Source organism: Eucalyptus grandis, chromosome 2, assembly GCF_016545825.1.
Source record: "Eucalyptus grandis isolate ANBG69807.140 chromosome 2, ASM1654582v1, whole genome shotgun sequence".
Taxonomy (NCBI): Eukaryota; Viridiplantae; Streptophyta; class Magnoliopsida; order Myrtales; family Myrtaceae; genus Eucalyptus; species Eucalyptus grandis.
In genome coordinates, this window is record NC_052613.1 from 39781377 (window position 1) to 39788728 (window position 7352).

The window sequence follows — 7352 nt, forward strand, 5'->3', positions numbered from 1 at the left end:
CTTAAAGAATGGCTTTGCTGTTTCAGACAACTAACAAATGAACCTCGCTACATAATTAAGTCATCCCATCAGGCTGCGGACTTCTCTGGTGGTAGTCGGGGGTCGTAAATCGCAAATGGCTTTAACCTTCGATGGATCAATCTCTATGCCCCTACTGCTAACCATGAATCCTAATAACTTCCCAGATTTCGCTCCAAAAACGCATTTTGCGGGATTGAGGCATAATTTGAACTTCCGAAGACGTTCGAACAACCTTCACAAGACTTTAACATGATCTTTACCACGTCTCGATTTTGCAATCATGTCGTCGACGTATACTTTGATTTTCTTATGCATCATGTCATGGAATAACGTGACCATGGCCCTCTGATACGTTGCCCCAACATTTTTTAGACCAAAAGATATCACTTTGTAGCAGAAAGTTCCCTAAGGAGTTATGAATGATGTTTTGCTCTTGTCTTCCTCCTTCATACAAATTTAGTTATATCCAGAAAAACTGTCCATGAAGGAGAATAACTCGAATCCCACCATATTGTCAACTAAGACATCAATATGCGGGAGCGGAAAGTCATCCTTGAGACTAGCTCGATTTAGGTCACGATAGTCAACACACACCCTGATTTGCCCATCTTTCTTCATTACGGGCACGATATTTGCTACCTAATCAGGGTAACGCGTCACTTCGATAAAATCTACTTTCAACAATTTCATCACTTCTTATTCGATCTTCTTGGACAACTTTGGTTTAGTTCTCCCGAGTCTTTGCTTCTTGGGTGGCATATTAGGATCTATCGACAACGTATGTTCCACAATTTTAGGGTCCAATCTCGGCATGTCGGCATATGTCTGGGCAAACACATCTTGATATTCTTTTAGAAGATTAGTCATCATTTCTGCCTCTGACTTTGAGAGACATGCCCTGATCTTTACTTCCTTGACATCCTCTACATCACCCAGATTTATGGTGATTTTTCGCTCTTTTGTCAACGGCTTTGATTCTTTATGTCGATTCCATTTGCTTTCGATCCCTCTCTGATCATCATCGTCGGTGTCATCGGAACTTTAGAGACTTTCTTCATGCACATCCGGGTCACATGCGTCCTTATTATGATTGTGCATAATGCAATGCCTACGATGCGATGAGATAAGTTAGAGCAATGTTAACAACAAAGATGATGCATGTCATTTTTGAAGAATTTTTGAAGTATTTTTGTAAAAGTTTCAAGAACTCATTCTCATATCCTCATATTTCCTCGTCTTTGCAAGGCAGTCAAATAAGGGAGCATGTGGATGTGACAGTCCAAGGAAGGGGAGGGGTCCTCTCTAGTCCCACATCGCTTAGGGGGGAGTCCTGGGCTAGTTTATAAGGCTTGGGGTCCTTTTAACCCATGTGATGTGTTTTAAAACCGTGAGAACTCAGTGTCCAAAGCGGACAACATTACATAGTGGGACCCGGGTTGTTACAGTGGAGGCCTAGGCCTCAACGACCATCATAGGACTAGTCTGATGTGCTTCCACATGTCCTTAATATAACACGTGTCTATTTTATTGAATGAAGAAAGATAAGACCGTATTTTAACACACACTACCCTCGACCAACGGCTCAAGATCGGGGCTAGCCATAGTTCATGTTACAAATGACAAAAACAGGAAATAAAGAAAGAAAAACTACGAGATCCCGCATAGGGGAGAAGACATAAAATGAAAGACTAGGCTAAACGAGAGCCGCCCTACTCTGGAGAGACAGCCATGACTTCAAAGGGTTCAGCTTCCTCGCATGCTAGGATGGTGCATATGACGTATTCCTCGAATAGCTCGGTCACACCATAGATATCCTCCTCTTCCTCGAACAACATCCTTGGGGGTCCTGGAAACATCTTTTCTAGCAACGGGGGAAACGGGCTTTGATCACCCTCATCCTTTTCGGTCTAGGCAACGCATTCACTCTGGTTGCTATACTCATCTTGGTCTCCTTAGGCACCATGGCCTCCTCGGTTGCCACGGCCACCTCGTTTGTTATGGCCTCCCTGTTTCTCGACATATCCCAAGCCTCTTCTTTTGAAGTTTTTATGAGCTTCAGTGGGTTTTCGCACACTCTGACCACGCAATCCAAGACTCTTCCCACGATTATACCCACTCGCCAACATGATCCTTCCCGCAGCTATAGCTGATCTAGACAATTCATGGGCCTTTGTGAAAGAACCCGCAGGCATATGAATCATGGACACCGGCTCTAATGCTTGAAAGCTGGATTCCTTGGTACATTCGGGCTCCACATAAGGGATAGTCGTCTCATGGTAGATCTTGAAGTTAGACTCTCCATGGACCATGATAAGCCTGTTGTCCACCACAAATCGTACCTTCTGATGAAGGCTAGAGGTAATAGCACCTGTCGTGTAGATCCATGACCTCCTTAGCAGAAAATTAAAAGCACTTGATATATCTAATACTTGGAACGGGACTTGGAAAAGTACAGAGCCAATCAGTAGCTCAAGTTCAATTTCTCCTATCACCTCATTCTTCATCCTGTCAAAAGCTCGCACAGTTGACTTGCTAGTACGAATTCTTCCAAGATCGATGCCGAGAGGGTGGAGTGTAGCCAACGGGCATATATTAAGCGTCGAACCATTATCGATCAACACTTTGCAAACAAGAGTGCTCTCATGCTTCACTAAGATGTGTAGCACTTTGGTATGATTAAGGCCATCAGGGGGGAGATCTTCATCAATAAAGGAGATTTGGTTTTTCAGTAGAATGGCCCCAACAAACTCCTCCAATTGGACTTCATCGATTGATTCTGGCATGTGCACCTCATTAAGGACTTTCAGCAAAGTGACTTTGTGTTTCTTGGAAGATTTGAATAATTCTAGGAGGGAGATTTGGGCTAGCAACTTCCGCAGTTGATCCACCACATTAAACTCACTGGACTTTACCACGGCCAAGAATTGCTTTGCCTCCTCCTCGGTCACGGCCTTCTTTTCTCCTCATTTATCAGGGGCGTAAGAGCGGCCTGATCGCGTGATATCGTCTACCTCAGTTGTTCTATAGTCCTAAGGTACAACTTTAGGATCGAATTTGGGAGGATTCTCCAACACTATCACTCCATCTTTCTCCCGGGGTGGCAATTCTATCGTGACTGAGGTTGCTTTCCCTCCCGTGACTTTGATTGCCGACATCTCTTCGACCATAAGGTTGATGACCATTGGTTTAGCAATTTTCATCTCGATATCATCAATGGGCTCCTCATCAGGTAGTTCAATCACCATTGGGGTTATCATAGTTATCACCCCTTCCTCGTACAAAGCTGGGGTCTTCGAAATTCCAGGCATAACCTTCTTTGCTCGAGATATACAAGAAAATTTGCAAAAAGATGAGTGGAATGACAATGGTGTTATCATGGATATGACCCTCTCTCCCTCTTCTCCACGTCGGATTACCCCCATGGCTACCATCCTGCGAACGCGGTTCAGCTTCTCTTCTGGGGTCACATCTTCCTGACCTCCATAGTATCTCGCTAGCACTAAGGACTCGTACAACTTGGAAGCATCCACCACTAGAGGCTGTTGACTCGCCCGTGTCTCCTCGGAAATTGAGTTCACTCCCTTTGCATGATTTGGTAGCGGGTTTTGTTACATGTTAGGTTGAGCCTCCCTGAAAGTCAAGATCTTCTTGTTTAGAAGCTGTTGAATTTTGTATCTTAGCACGTTGTAGTCATCTACATCATGCCCCATTTCTTCCATGTGGTATTTGCAGGTCTTGGTCATATCGAACCCGGCGAACCTCGGGGGATTGTCTCTAGGTACCTCCTTCGCAACCATCCTCTTTTTGAGGAGCATGGGCAATAGCTTTGATAGTGGACGTGGTAGTGGGGAAAAATCCTTTCGAAAGAGCCTTTTGCCGTTATCATATGCTCGGACCAGTGTGGGCTTATGTGCGGGTGTTGCGGGAGGTCAAGGGAAAAGCGACTCCTGCATAAATGTTACTTCAATTGTGGCCTCCTTATCCTTTCTTGCCAGGAATTTCTTCGTACCTCTAGTTGAAATCTTTCCCTCAACCATTGCCCATTCGACTCATTCACCCACCTCAACTAGTTACGAAAATGTCTGGCAACCCGAGAACACTAACCCTTGGAAGTATTCAAGGGGAAATATCTTGAGGAACAGTTGTTTTATTTCCCTCTCATTCAAAGTCGACTTCACTTGTGAGGCCATAGTCCTCTACTTTATGCGAATGCCTTAAATGACTCGTTACTTTTCTTCTCAATACGGGTCAACTCCTCCCTCGTGGGGGCGAGCTTGGTATTAAACCGGTATTTGTTGATACCTAATATTTTAGAAAGTAATAAATAAAATAAAAATTCGTTTTTGGAAATTTTTGTTGAAAATATATCTTCATTTCAAAATTCAAAAAAATTCAGTTTTTATTTGATTTTGGAGCCTTTTTATTGTTGGAGTTGTTGAGTGAATATCTCACTCTCAAAAACAACTTTGAGCCTTCCTCTATAAATAAAGGGCGAGGTTTTGATCTAGGGGTGGGGGCTTCTCTTCATCTTTCGTCGAAAAAAAAATAGAAAACTGAAAGAGAAAGAAAAAAAGTGTGGGGGCTTCTCGGGGTTCGAAAGAAGAAAAAAAAATGAAAGGTTTTTCATGGCTTTTTCGTTCATGCCTTTGAGGAAAATCTGCTGAAGGAAAAGTCAGAAGAAGTGTGCATAGAGAGACAAAGACATGAGACGTGAAAGCGACGTGAGAGAGAGAGGTGAGAGCAAAAAAAAAGAAAAAAAAAGAAAAGGAAAAACGCTGTTCATCTTCTTCCTCGCTGGTCCCTCCGCCGCGCAGCTGCCCCGCGATCGCACCATTGTGCCTCGCACCGCCGCTTCGTTCGCCGCCCGAGCACCGCACTTCCGTCTGCCATTCGCCGGTCTCTTCGGGAGGATCGCGTGACCACCACCATTCCTGCAACTGGTGCAACCCCCGACACTCCCTGTTGTTGCAGATCGCAACACCAGCAGCTCACCGAAGCCCGTTGACGCTGCCGTTGCTGCTCCCCCCTTTGCCGTCGCTGAGCACCACCAGAACCTGACGCCTGCGCCTTGCCTTCGGGGACCCGTGAGCCAGAACCTGAACCCGCTCCCATGACCCGCGATTTGCAGCTCGCCGCGCCCGCCCGTGAGCTCGCCCGACGCCACCGCCACCATCACCGCAGCGACCCACAACCCAGCCGCTGCTCGCCGGTCACTGACGCCGCGCCTCCTTGCTGCTGCCACCACCCAGCCCTCGCCGGAGATCTGACGCCGGCTGTCTCCCTCGCTCGTTCAGACGCCGACTAGCCTTCATCCGAAATTGTCCAGCAAGTTCAATACCGTTGGTACCATTTTCCTTGTGCAGGTCACTTGAGGCTTGAGAAGGGTGAACTTGGCATCGTTCCTTGCTGGTTTCCATCTTGGAAATAATTTTTCTAAGCTAGGTAAATATTTTTAGATTAAATTAAGTCCAAATTTTAGGTTTCATAGTTGGTGAATTGTTCTGATTTATTTTCATCATTATCCAATTAGAAAATTTGTTATATTAAGTCATAATAATAAAAAATATTGAACCGCGAGACGTCTGGTTAGATTTTTGATTATTTCGACTTTTTATGGCAAAATTCATGAATTGCTTTGCATCATTGATTCATATTAAAATAATATGCCATTGATTACATAGATGGATTTTTATTTTGGCGTGTTTGCTCATCACATATCATGCATCATATTAGGTATTTAGGTCTATACACATTTCACATTTGAAACAACGCATTTTAGTTTTTTTTTTAAGATTCATGTAGAATTAGGATGATTTTGCTTTAATAAAACCAAAACAAAAAAAAAGATGTTATTTAGGTTATATAGATTTTATAATGCACACATTACATGTTGCATTTTAATTAGTGGGTTAGGTTAATGTTTTAACATTCTCATCATGTAGTATTTTTTTTAAATATAAAAAAATAAAAAATGCCAAAAATTAACATTGCATCATTATGTCGCTTTCTTTTTTAATAAGAATTATTGTCATTTTAAAAAAAGAAAGAAAGAAAACACAAAAGCCGTTTAGTTAGTTAGCTAATAGGTTAGTTCATAATTAATCCAATTTTATGTCATCATTGTTTAGTGTAGGTTGCATACATAAAAAAAAAAAAAAAAAATCATAAAAAAAATCATAAAAAGAACATGCATATAGAATTATTATGTCATTCATCCCATATCATGTAGTACATGCATATTTAGGATTATATAAATTAGATTGCACAAATATGGTGAGAGTTCAAATTATGCCATATAAATCGCATTTCATATACCATTAAAGTAAAATTCATGCATATTAAGTTTAGATTAAGATTGCATAATAATAAAATTAGGTGTCATGTCATTTAGAAATCATGTTTAGGGCATGCATTTTTATTAGCATTTTTTATTGAATGTTATTTTATTGATTGTGCACCCGCATAACCACCATTTGCATGTTAGTAGCTTAAGTTAAAATTAATCAACATTGCTTGCAAAATATTTTTGAAATTAAAATAAAAGGTACCAAAAGGGCGTTAGACTAATCTAGCGTAACCATGTCCCCGGACTTATTGAATCTCTGGTTCGCGAAAATAAAGTATTCTCCCATACTTTATTTGGGTTTCTAATCAACCCTAATTGATTAGTGGCGGCTCCAAATTGAGTATACTTGCATGTTTAAATAGATTAATTTCTTAACATCAAGTCGCGATTGGTAAGACTTGGGAGGGTCCGTGCCAAGTCTTCGGACTTAGTAATCCATTAGCCCTTTCGAATAATTCACCTCGAAAATTAGGTCGTGACAGTATTGTTGCAAGAACTCATTGGTTAAATCTTCCCAACTAGTGAATTCTTCAATGTCCAGTGCAATGAACCACGTCAGGGTAATGCCTTCAAAGCTATCTTAGAATGTGTGTATGAGAAATGGCACGTTGTCAGCGTAGCGAGCCATTTTCCTTATGTAATACCTAAGGTGGGTCTTGGGGCATCACATTCCGTCATACTTTCTTATGAACTCAGGCTCTTGGAAGTTCTCAGGGAAGTTCGTATTGGTGTATGGAGACAACCTATCAGCTCTTTTTAGCTTGTAACCTTGTAAGGCACATAGTCGCTTCTCCATCTTTACCAGACATTTTTCACTCTCTTCACTTAGGCGTGGTGTTGGGTTTTCCTTTGGAGGAGGATCCAAGTTGACGATGATTGGCGTGACAAAAGGAACCTCTCTGGCAGTTTCTTTCTTAGGGAGATTAGCAACGTGTGTGCCTCCAGTCAATGGGGGAGTGTGTCATGATGACATATGAGTGTATGT